The sequence below is a fragment of the Pagrus pagrus genome (assembly GCF_965226575.1).
Source record: "Pagrus pagrus genome assembly, chromosome: 14".
Classification (NCBI taxonomy): domain Eukaryota; kingdom Metazoa; phylum Chordata; class Actinopteri; order Spariformes; family Sparidae; genus Pagrus; species Pagrus pagrus.
Genome location: NC_140198.1, coordinates 8740477 through 8753701, shown reverse-complemented (window position 1 = coordinate 8753701; position 13225 = coordinate 8740477).

Genomic DNA, 13225 nt, shown 5'->3' with positions numbered 1-13225 from the left:
ATCTTGTTAATTACAAAACTTTGAAGACCTAAAAGAGTGGTGACATAGTTTTGTTGGCTAACCCGGAAGTTAGCATCACCCTGGTTCCCCTCCACAAAAGGTCGATGAGATTTTTTAATTGGATTTTTGAAAATCGTTGAAAATAAGCTCTGTGGCAAACACAAGATTATGATAATTACACGTTTTATTCAGCAAGATAATCTTCACAGATGAACACCACTTTTATGATTAAAACTACAAACTACACCTCTCCATCTTCCTTTTAGAAAACTGCTGCATCACGCCCTAGCCTAGCTTACATATAACTAAACTTTGTTTTCTCATGATGTTATTTCAAAATGTGTACATCTAATTCATCTCAAATACAAGTTTGATTCTTTCATATCTTGTTAATAACAAATCTTTGAAGACCTAATAGTGTGGTAGTGTAGGGATGATGAATTTTTGTAGGCTAACCCAGAAGTTAGCTTCGACTACAGAGGTCTGTAGTCTCATTAAGCCACTTGTTGGCAACTGGCATTTTTAAGACACGTAAGCGCTTTATAATTAAATTGTAGGACATTTAATGATGTATTTTATGTCGTAGAAAAACATGTAAATATCTTAAGCCTGTGGTAACCAGAAACTTTATTTCTGGCATTTAACGGAGAACAAATAAAAAAACTCAAAAATACTACATTTCTGGGTTTTAGGACTGCAAACTACACCACTGTATTAAAGTACATTATACTTTGAGATGTTTCTAATAAATTGTCCATCCCATTTATATGAATAAGAATCGACACTATATTGGAAACACCTCTCAGTGTAAAGCGATGCAGATCAACTGCATTGTAAACTACAGCCTCCTTTCTTAACTGTTTAAATAAAAACTGAACGTTTTAGCCTTCAGGATGGGATGATTTATTTCAGTACTGAAGAATGCATTAGTTTTAGCCAGATGTACATAATAAACTGCCAACAGAAGAAGCATTCAGAGTCAAAAAATTCTCCATTTACAAATAAAGTTCAAAGTTTCACTTAAAATACAGAAAATGGCAAAATAAAAGTATCAGTAAAGTTATGTAGAGTAGAAGTTATGTAGAAATACTCCTTTCAGAATGAGATATTATTATCAATTATGTATTGTTTTATTTATTTACATAACATACACAACATATCCTCACAAAAACAGTCACTGATTCATTTTATCAAATACCTGTTCATTTAAAAAAGGAAAAATCCATTTGACAGGTGTAGAGCATTTTCTACTCCACTTTCACCACACCAATGAAGTGTTGAGTGCACTTCTACAGTATAAAATTGTCAGATTCACGATGGACAGGCTCACTAAAAAGTATCAAAATCAGTACAGCAGAACCAAAGACGTCCACTTTTATTCCATACTGTCTTTTTCTTCGTCAAAACCTGGTGCCGACATTACCGACAATGGAACCAGGCAGCTTTCCACAAGCAGAGATCAGTACTGGGCTGGTAGTTAAAACTAGCTTCACCTCAATAGCAACAGTAAAATGCTACTTACACATTGATGAATCAGCAACCACGATCTGATGACGTAATGTCAGCCACGGGGGGACATTTTTCTGTTACTTTAAGAGTAGAGTAAAAGTTTTAAGCTCCAGTATAGGGTTGGGAGAGTCCCTCCTCAGGTTGGTTCAAGCTGTCAGTGTGTAAAATATGCAAAAATAATAACAAATGATGAGCGATTTATGTTCCTAAAGCTACGCAGAGCATTAATGACTCTACCACAAACATGACTCAGCTGAGAGAAGTGATGGTATCTGTTCTGGTAATATGAGACTAAGAGAGCTCACAGTCATTGCAGTCCAGGAGTGACATTTTCATTAATGGTTTCTAAACCTACTTTCACCTACTTTTACATCTGTTAACTCTTAAGTAGCTCAAGGAACCGATTTTGAACCTGTGTAATGTTAAAATACATAGTTCGGCTGGTTCATGGCTTCTGGACTGGTCGTGTGAGGGATTCTTGAAACACTGCTGGAAGCTAGAAATATCTTTGAATGTAGGTATGTTGCATGTATCTAATGGGCGATGCAGATAATCTATAACGGAGTAAGAAAAAATGTGTTGGACAATCTTTTGGGGAAATATGCTTATTTAGATTCTTGCTCAGACCTAGTTGAAAAGACAATACCAGTCTCCTGTCTGTATGCTAAATGTTATTTTCAAACCCAGAGAAATCCACAATTTACTCATGGTAAGGGTGCGTTTCATTTGGTCTCCTGTCGCTACTTCTGCGATAGGAAAGATGGCAAAAGAGACTTAACGTAAATACAATTTTAAAACATTTATGACTGAGTCACGTCAGATAGAATTTCATCAGCAGTTGTGGTCGTTTAATGCCGTATTCACCACCAGTGAAGCAAGTCTGACCACAGGATCATTTGTGTTTATTCGCCCAAAACTGCCAGATTACTTAACTGCACATCAGCTGTAAACTAGCAAGCAATGGCCCAACGAGAGTGTGTGTGTCTGTTTAAATCAGCACTCACCACAGACTCAGACTCTCTCTCTTCCTTTCCTCTTTCCTCTCTGTACTTTCTTCATGAAGTAAAGTACATTTCCCCTTCAGCTCCAGTCAACAGTCAACATTACAGAACATAAACACCCGACAATTGTGGTCACATTCACGGATCACTGCTGCAGTTTGATAAACAGAAGTGAAGAGAAATCCAATTTTCAATCCCCCAAATTTTAAAAGTAATCTCTGACTTCTTTTTCTGTTGAATCAGAGCAGAATCCAATGTGACTCTGGGTGTTTATTCCTCCTGAAGTTCTGGTTCTGCACCTGAGTTTCTCCTCCAGAACTAGGTGGCTCTTAGTAGCTGTAGCAGCTCTGTAGTAGTAGTAATAGTCCAGAACATGAACCTCATAAAACCACAAATTGGTGTTTTACATTTTGGTTTTGTACCAAGATGCAACATGAAAATTAGTCAGCTTTAAAGGTGCTGGTAGACAGATTTGTCTGAACAGAGCCAGGCTAGCTGCTTCCCCCTGTTTGCAGTCTTTCTGCTGAGCTAAGCTATCTCAGCTGGCTGTCACTTCATACTAGCTTATAATTATGGGAGTATTCTGACCGGCCCTGTCACCAGAATAAAATGTTGGCAGATAACATTTCTTTGTCATACCTCAGCTTACATTTTTACAATACATGACATATCACGTTCACATTACGTGTTTATGACCTGACTTCCAAAATAGGAAGACAGAGGGGATGTTGGTGGAGTTAAGGAGCCGAGGCTGCCAAGCCAGTGACCGCAGTTCAAGACTGTGTTTCAACATTTGTAAGGGTGAAACCTACGGATATTTTTCAAGGAGACCTGGCAACAAGAAATGCATATCTTTGGCAGAGAAGTCGTGACATCTCCAGCTGTGTCTGTGGCGACCAAAACAGGTATTTTAAGCCACAACGTGATCTTTTTCTAACCCTAACCAAGTGGTTTTTTGTGGCTAAACCTAACCAGTTGCAACAAAGATAAGTTTTAATGTATCAGTGGTTTGCAGAAGTGTACATTGCCAACATTTATTCTGGTGATTGGGTTGAGTATTTCTCAAAATTTCAAACCTTTCCTTTTAAACTTGAAGGAAGTCACTGGGACTATTCATTCAGTAAAAGGACAGACGAACATTAGTCATTAGTAGAAGACCTGCCAGCGTTTGTCAGCTCTCCGTTCTGTTGAGTGATTCAGAGACGACATCTCTGCTTTCTGGCTCATGATGTAACGTGCAGCTTGTCGGCAGGTTGTGTTTGTGTTAAGATACTAAACAAAGACATAATCCTTCAGGCACAAGGCTTCACTCTCCCTGTCGAAGGCTGGAGAGGAACAGAGAGCACAGGGATGGAGAACGGAGGGAGGGAGGGAGTTTTCTGGTAGAAGTCGGGCTGTTCCAGGCGTGTGCAGCCTCCCTCCTCCCCTCTCTGACATTTCTCATGAAGCTGACAGCTCATTGGCTCAGGTGCAGTATGTCACCAGAGGCTCTTTTAGGTCATTTGGAAGGATGTACAGGTATTTTTTTATTTAATATCAACTGGCATAACACCAACTGCTCAACACTTTGTGTGAAAACCACAGGACCAGACATGACCGGTTGTTTCTGTAAAGTTTTAGAAGATTCATACAGGATTCAAACCGTCTATAAGCAGCTCCATCTCAACCAGCTACAACAGTCAAATGCTGCCTCAACATTGATGCATCAGTGTTTACAACACAGTAATTTGTCATACATGCTGATAACATGTCTGTACTTTTACTTTCCATTGTAAGGACTTGTCATGTCCACTAGAGGGCAGCAAAGCACCTGCTGTAATATGTTCACAACATGACTGAAGACTGTCAGCTCGAGCTGGGACATCTTCATTTACATACATACAATCTGTGGTCATATATTTTAATAAATGCACAAATCAAAGTTAAAATGAGTAAAGGGGCTGAACAAAAATAAAGAACATCATTGGTATGATTCACTTTTGCATACGCTTCTTTTAAGAAAATAAATCAATACAAATTAGTCTACTGCTGTCTTATCAAGTTGATAAAGACCTTAGTGTGATTGTTAGGGTTAATGAGGCCAGATTACTCTATGCAAGCTAAATTGAACTCCCTCCACAGAACAGTACTCAGCTTTATGAAGCCTGAACTGCATTTATACTTTGAGAGTCTAATGCCTGCCTTCTTCTATGTGTGTAATAGTTATGCTCTCTCTGCTAAACACTGTTAATCATTTAATTCAACCATAAAGGACTGGTTCCACTGGGGGTTGAACCCAGGACCTTCTGCGTGTAAAGCAGACGTGATGACCACTACACTATGGAACCATGTCCTAATGATGGAAGTTCTTTCAGTATTGAGATTTTGAACATCTATTGAAATATCTCATCAACTATTGGATGCACTGCTGGGATTTCTTTTCCCAGGAATTAAAAATCCTCCAATGACCAGCCAAAATGACAAAATGGCCAATGCTCTCAACTATTTTTTTTTGTTGGGCAGAATACAATCTAATGGAAATATCTATATTTCTTAAAAAAAGTTTTGTATCAACTTTGAGTTAACAACCTGAAGTCTGTAGTGGAGTGGTTAGCATGTTTGCTCAACACACAGAAGATCCTTTGTTCATTTACCAGAGGAAACTCTGCATTATGGTTAGTCAGTACATTAGTTAAGTCATTCACAGAGTGTCAGACACTTTGTAGAGACTCACTGTCTAAAAAGGTAATGTGGTGTATTCTGGATAAGCAGAGCTGAATGTTGCATTTTGTTCCCAGTTCATCAAAAGCTGAGATTTTTGGTTGATCTAAGCCACAACGACAATAACATCCAACAAGTCATTCATGCTCCACAGAGCTCCCCTGACTTTTCAAACACAACCACTACTGGTCACATGTCGGCTAATGTTGAGTCTGTCAGTGTCTGTGGCCCTAGTTGTTGTGGTGTGTCCTGCACAAAAAAAATTGCTTTATGACAGCAGCGGGTTGTATATCCACAGTCCTGAGTCGTCTGGTGGTACGGAGAGTTTACTTCTCTCTCTCAGGAGCATAACGTAGGAGCCAGTTGGCTGTAGTCTTTGCGGTGCGTTCAAGTGCAGCCTTTTGGTCGAGACACAGGCGACGTGAGGCGACACCACAATCAGCTTTCGTCACCACTAGTTTTTTGATGTAGGCTTGGTGTGTCTGGGCCCTGTTGGCTTTATGCACCAATGGCTGACTGGCTCCTACGTTCTGCTCCTGAGAGAGAGGAATAAACTCTCCATACCACCAAACACCAGACGACTCAGGACTGTGGATATAAAACCTGTTGCTGTCATAAAGCATTTTTTTTTATTGTGCAGGACACACCAAAACAATTGGGGACACAGACACTCCCTGGCAGACTCAACATTGGCCGACATCTGACCAATGTTGGAGCCATAATATTGATCTTCTTTTTTTGAGTATAATTTTTATTTAAGTCAATCAAATTCCCCAGTTATGATCTTTTTCTGTGTGGTTCCATGGTGTAGTGGTCAGCACGTCTGCTTTACACGCAGAAGATCCTGGGTTCAATCCCCAGTGGAACCATTGTCCTGTGGTTAATCAATACATTAGTTTGGTCACAGAGTTTCAGGCACTTTGTAGAGATGAGAACTATACTCTCACCGTCTAAAAAGGTGATGTGGTCTATTCTGGACAAGGATAGCTCAATGTTCAGCTTTGTTTCCCAGGTTGTCAAATCTGCCATTTTTGGTTGAGCAACATGTTTTTCCAGACGGCCATACTGACTTACAAAATGTAAGATGAGGGCCACTGAATCGAAGCGTTAAACACATAATAAGTCCATGGTTCCACTGGGGATTGAACCCAGGACCTTCTGCGTGTAAAGCAGACGTGATGACTACTACACTACGGAACCACACAGGAGAAGAACATCAGCTGATGTAACATAATGTGTGCTAGACGAGTCTTAGTCTTAAAAAAAATACAAATAATATAAAAAAGATCAATTTTACGGGCTCTGACATTGGCTGACGGTCAGATGTCGGCTAATGTTGAGTCTGTCAGTGTCTGCGGCCCTAATTGTTGTGGTGTGACCTGCACAAAAAAAACCCTTTATGACAGCAGCGGGTTGTATATCCACAGTCCTGAGTCGTCTGGTGGTATGGAGAGTTTTTTCCTCTCCCTCAGGAGCAGAACGTTGGCCGTTGGCTGTAGTCTTTGCGGTGCATTCAAGTGCAGCTTTTTGGTCGAGACACAGGTGACATGAGGCGACTCCACAGTCAGCTTTCGTCACCACTAGTTCTCTGATGTAGGTTTGGTGTGTCTGGGCCCTGTTGGCCTTTTTGATCCCATAATTTTTGCTCTCGCGCCACCTATACTGTTTTGTTTTTGAAAGATTTACAGTGAAATTTGGTGTAGATGTGCACAATCACAATATGAAGGCTGATTTGTGTCTTGAATGTGAGTCTAATCCTCAACTTTACAAAGTGAGTATTCAGACTCTCTGTTAAACCCTTTATTCAACCATAAAGCAGTGGTTTCACTGGGGATTGAACCCAGGACCTTCTGCGTGTAAAGCAGACGTGATAACCACTACACTATGAAACCTCTGTAAGGGAAAAAGGACAATGTAAAATCGAAGGTGGAGATCTTGTTTTTATGCAACCTACTTCCAGAATGTAATGTATAGCAGGTTACTAGTAACTAACATTTAAAAGTAATAAGTAACTTCACAGTATTACTGTCTGTGTATAGTCCCAGAAAATGGCATTATGAATTGTGTGAACTATTTTCCCGAAGAACTTTTTTTTTTTAAATAACAGAAAATCTGAAGGGTTGATTTATTTATAATATTATAGATGACGTCTTTGTGGTGTAGTGGTCAGCACGTCTGCTTTACACGCAGTAGGTCCTGGATTCAATCCCCATTGATGTATGTTTGTTTGAAATGTGGATAAAGAGATGACGTGAAACAAAACTCCCCTGCAGGAAAAACAGTTTGGGAATATGTGTTATGCATCTCTCAAAGGAAAAATTCACCCAAAAAATGAAAATGCAGTCATTATCTACTCGCCCGCCTCCTCTAACCACTGTAGGCCACCAGGCTTCAGACCTAAAACAGACTGTTTACCTTACTGGCGGTTTGTTCTTTTATGCTAACAATATCCCCACTTTAGTACAATCTTGTCACTGCCAAGGTCTTAAACTTGAATAGATAGCAGCATGTAAGAGCAGACGCACACACACACACACACACACACACACACACATACACACAGTGAAAGCTCCTGGATCAGATGCGTGGGAGGAAGCGTTCACACCACACACTGATGAAGTTTTAGTCAACTGTCTGTCACACGAGAGAGAGTCCCAGAGGCCCACGCTCGTCTCCTCTTCCGGAGGTGTGTGTTTGTGTGTGTGTGTGTGTGTGTGTGTGTGTGTGTGTGTGTGTGTGTGTGTCTTCCTGTTGTTTTAGATTCCTCTTCACTCCCCCACTGCTGCCAATCCATGACCTCTGACCCCGGCTGAACCCAGCTGTCAGCTGTCCTGGCCTGTATGGGACAACTCTCTCTCTCTCTATCGACTTCTTTCTTTGTGTCTCAGTTTCACTCCTCCTCTCTCCTCCGCCGCAGCGACACTGAAGTGCTTTCTCTTTCACGTTTATTGTTTCAGACAGTGGTGGAAAGTAACTAAGTACAATTTTGAGGTACTTGTACGCGAGTATTTCCATTTTCTGCTAATTCACACTTTAACTTCACATTTCAGAGGGAAATATGAGAGTTAGATTTCACTTTAAAAACGTAAACACACTGCTTAAGATTAACCCTCCAGTTCCCTCTTTTTTTCTTTACTGATTTTTTTTTACTTGTGACTTCTTATAAGAGAACAAAACGCTTCTTTGTTTTACACAACAAGGCCATCTTGATTCAGAAACTAAACAAAGTGACATTTCTTGCAAAAACAACCCAATCGGGAGATGTACATTTATGCAAACCACACATATGTTGCAACTCTATGTTTCTGGGTCATTTAATGCATCAACTTGCCCAAAATCCAGAACTTTTCCCACCTGGATTTTCTTGAAAAAAATTCATGTTGAAACTTTGATTACTGTAGCCATTCAGCAACAACTGTTTAAATGAAAACATGTTGCAAAGTTTCCTCAGGGTCTCTGAGATGTTCAGGACAAATTTCAACGCAATCCAGTGAGAAATAAGCGATTAGTGAGACTTTGAATACACATACACAAGAATCACAAAAATGCTGAAATTTAACTCAGATGGCCAAACTTCAAAACCTCATCAGTTATTTGGAGTTCAGCTACAAGTCCCATGAATTTAATAGAGGTTTCAACACGATTTTTTTCAAGAAAAAATCAGAAAATCCCTAGGTGAGTTGGCATGTAATGACCCTTCTTTAGTTTCAGTTTTTAATGGTATGTTACAACAAGACTGTACTTATGGTCTGGTTAGATTTAGGCACAAAACTCACTTGGTTACGGTGAGGAAAACATGCTATAGATATAAAAAGTTATAAAATATCCGGTTTTGTCACACAAACATGGCTGGAAATCGTCCCAAGGTCTTTCTCTTTAAAATATTCAGTGGTTTCACACTTACAAATGTTGAAACGCTGTCCTGAACTGTGGTCACTGGCTTGCTTCTGGCCTGTAACTCCCCCACCATCACGTCCACCTCCTGATATGAAAGTCAGGTCATAAACATGTAATGTGAACTATATATGACATGTTTTGTTTTATCCTGGCGACTGAGCTGGCAGCAACAAATGACAGTCACATAAATGATTCACATGACTGAAATAAAGTAGGTTTAAGGCACTGCAGCGTTGGCGATCAGATCCAGAAGCTCCGTCCATATTTGATACATTTTTCATACATTTATAAAATATAAACTGTGTTAGACTTCATGGTACTGCACTTTGTAGCTACCTGGTATTTAAAACAATTCTTATAATTAGTTCTCCTTTCCTCTACTCCCGTGTTCCCCATAATCTTGTGACTAAAAATATTTTTGGGGAAAATGGTGTTAAAACCAGCGCTGTTAATATTTTACACATCATCAAAAGCAGCAACAAAACGAGGACAGGCCACCAGAGGAAACACATTTTTCGGGGTTAGTGTCAGCACCTGGAGTTGAGTCACTGCTGACCAACAACTGCACATGCTGAATCATCTCATCACCATGGAGACAGCAAGCAGCCCTTTGAGGTCGTCACCCTGGACGTCCATCATCTGATCCACAGCGGCGTTTCACATGGTCGCTGCGAGTGAGAGAAACACATGGAGCCGCTCTCCTGCCGGACGCGTTGACAGAGTCGTGGTAATGAGTCGAGGCCGAGCGTCTCGACGTGGACTCTGCAGTGACCGGAGGAGGAGTGGACGTACACATCAGTCATTCACCTGCAACTCAACAAAACCTCAATTTTCCATCTGGTGCAAATGTCATTGAACAAAAAAACTTCTGTTTTCCTCTGCGTTCTGGACAGCACACAGAGGAAAACCAAGTAAAACAAAAGACGGAAGTCAAACACCAGAGAGGAAAAGGAAAACAGAGTGAAGATACAATAATAATAATAATAATAATAATAATAATAAAACACCTACATTTTCATCACATATGACATTTGTGCAGCTTTCGAGCAACTTTAGCCCTGAAAGAAAGAAAAAAAGAAAGAAAGAAAGAAAGAAAGACAATAATTACTTGCATTTCAAGACGGTCCTTGCACCGTTGGGAAATAAAATAAAGTTTCCATCATATTGTAACAGCAACACCAGTAATGACAGCACTGGGCTGGCAAAGAATTAGGTACAATGATATAGTTTTATTATAATTATTATACGTTTTTTGTTTTTTGATACCAAATAAAGATAATAGAGCTAAAATAAAGTTATGAGGGACTTCAACAAGAAGAAGAGTGAAGAATAAATACAGAATTCATGAATAAACAAACTAACCTTAAAGGACAACACAACTTCATACTGTTTTACTGTGTTTATATTTGGCGGACCCTGCCACCTTTCTACAGTGTTCTGGACCTTATTTTCCTCTGAGAACAGCTTGTTTATTATGGGGAAAATGAATATTTCTGTGTTTGTATTATTACATTATTGATACTGTAAATATTAAAATTCTGAGTTTGAATCTCATCTCCAAAACTAAATAGTGCCCCATTAAAGATAAAATTGTTGATAAAAGTATTTAAAGACCTTTGATAAGAAGTATCCAGGAGATGTGTTGGTGTGATGAAGTCAGTCAGTGTTGTTGTAGCAGCAGCTCTTCTCCACACAGGGGAGGTAACAGCTTCTCTTTAACAGGAAACACACAAACAGGGTGACTTGTCTCTTCTCTTCTACATTTTTTCCATCTAAAATAATCACTGTCCTGCCGTCATATGTTTTGTCCTTTTTTAGTATTTTGTTTATATATTCTCAGTAAAATATGAGGATGAACTGACTTCAAGACAAAACCAGGAGAAGTCAGCAGCATCTGATGACTCGCTGAGATGTTTTGAAATCTAACACTAAATATCCTCTCTACTCTCATCAAAACTCATTACCTCTCCTCATATACATAATCCTCATTAATCCTCCTTGTACTCGTGAACAACGTGTGAAAAAAGAAGAAAAAAACACTCTTTGAAATGAGAGTCCGCTTCAGTCCAGCTTTGGCGCCTCCAGACAAAAATATCTCAGGATACCATTAAAAAATGTCAAATTCAATTATGCCTTTCTCTCTTTTGGTCTTATTAGACATCACACACACACACACACACACACACACACACACACACACACACACTTATGTAAAATCTGAATGAAAGGAAGAGGAAGTCCTGAGGGCTTTGAAAGCATGATTGGGAGAAAGCTCTTGTGCTGGTGAGAAAGGAGAAGGTGAATAACAGGCCCTGGTAGCCGGCAGCCAGCACAAAGTGGAGTGGAGAGCTCCATTCTCCCTGCCAGAGAGGGAGACCCCTCACGGGGGGTGGGTGAGGGCCCAGAGGGCCCTCGGCAGCCCGGGACCCTCGCTTAATGAGAAATTCCTGGGGATTTAGAGGGGCGCAGAGGTCTTCATTTTCTCACTGCGCCCACGGGCCCCCGGTAGCCGGGTGGTGAGGCTTCTCTTTCAGCCCTGAAACGTCCCCAGAGGAAGGGAGAGTCCCCCCATTCAACAAGAGCAGGGGCCCGCCTGCCTGCTGGATTATGTATATGAGATGTGGGTTGTAGGATCACAACCTGCCACCTTCTGCACACTGCAAAAAATGTCAAGTCATTTAAAGCTGCACCTGCCTTCACAAAGTGGGACTTGAGCAGGGAGGAGCATCCCATCCCCTCTAATTAAGATGCTTTACATTCACACTGATGAGTGTCAGGCACCAACATCAGCGAGAAAATGTCCCCACACAGGAACTACAGAGAAAAACACACTTCACGTGCCAACGCTCAGATTCTCCGGGCCAAAACCAGCGTAATATGTAAACAGCTTTTAAAATTCGAACAGAATGAGAACTTTTTCCAGGAGCGCTGTTACAGACGAGGAATATGCTTATACAGAGAGAAGAGCTAATGTACAAGATGTAAACACAGACACATGTAAACAAACACAAGCAAATAATACTTAAACACAAGTGAAAATACGGCAGCTTTTCTTTCATTTTAAAGGTTAAAACGAATCAGGTAAAACAAAAATGATAAATGTAAACTCTCCTCTATCTCTCGATGTTGCTCGTCAGTGCTCATGATATAATTTTTATGACATTTTTACAAAAGGATTTTTCAACAATATCTTTTTTTGGCAGCTACAATGTGCTTTTATGGTCAAGGTCAGGAACACACTGTGGTGGTCGTGGTTAAAAAAGTTGCTCACCATGTTTGTCCACACTGCAGCATCTTCACATATGAGCATGAGCTCTAGGACACTGGGCTGGTCCACCTCAGGTTTTAAGCTTTGTAAACAAACCACAGGTTAATGAATGTCCTACTGAATGCAATAATTATTGTTAATTGTCTTCTCATGATAATGGTATCAAATTATCACGTGAAAACAAACGACCAATTTCTCCGATATAGAGCGGCGTAGTCTGTAGTCCTAAAACCCAGAAATCAGTTCGCATTTCTGCACATCTGGCTCCCTTTCGGCCTGATGTCATGTAGTCCAAACCTTTCATTAGACCAACTTGATCAGACGATTCAACAAATAGAAAATGCTGCTTAACGATATGAAAAAATCACTTAAACTGGACTCCACCTGAGCTGCTCAAACCACAGAGAATAAAGAGGGAGACGCTCTTGTTCTTTCAGTGAAATGTTCGATTTGAAAACTAATGAAGTGAACACTTTATTTCCAGTCCTCTCTCCGCTGGCTGCAGGGGAGTGGACGCTCATCTTACCCTTGCGGGAGTTAATTCTCCAAATGTCTAATTAGAAGAATGAGGCGGACGTTGAGGGGCCGCTGGGTTTCAGCTGCCCCTGTCAGAGCCTCCCAGCACCAGGCCTTTTGGACCCGCTCAGGCCCCCGGGCCCCCGGCTGAGCGGCTCTTACAGCCGGCCCCCTCGGCCGAGCTTCAGAGCTACGGGGTCGGGGCGTCGGACATTGTGTTGAGAGAGCTCTTGCTGAGGATCGACTCAGCTGCCGACACAAACAAACCCCAGTCGTCCGTTTGACGGCTTCACAGGTAGAGAGACGGCGTCCTCTCGCCAGGACTCAACTCCTC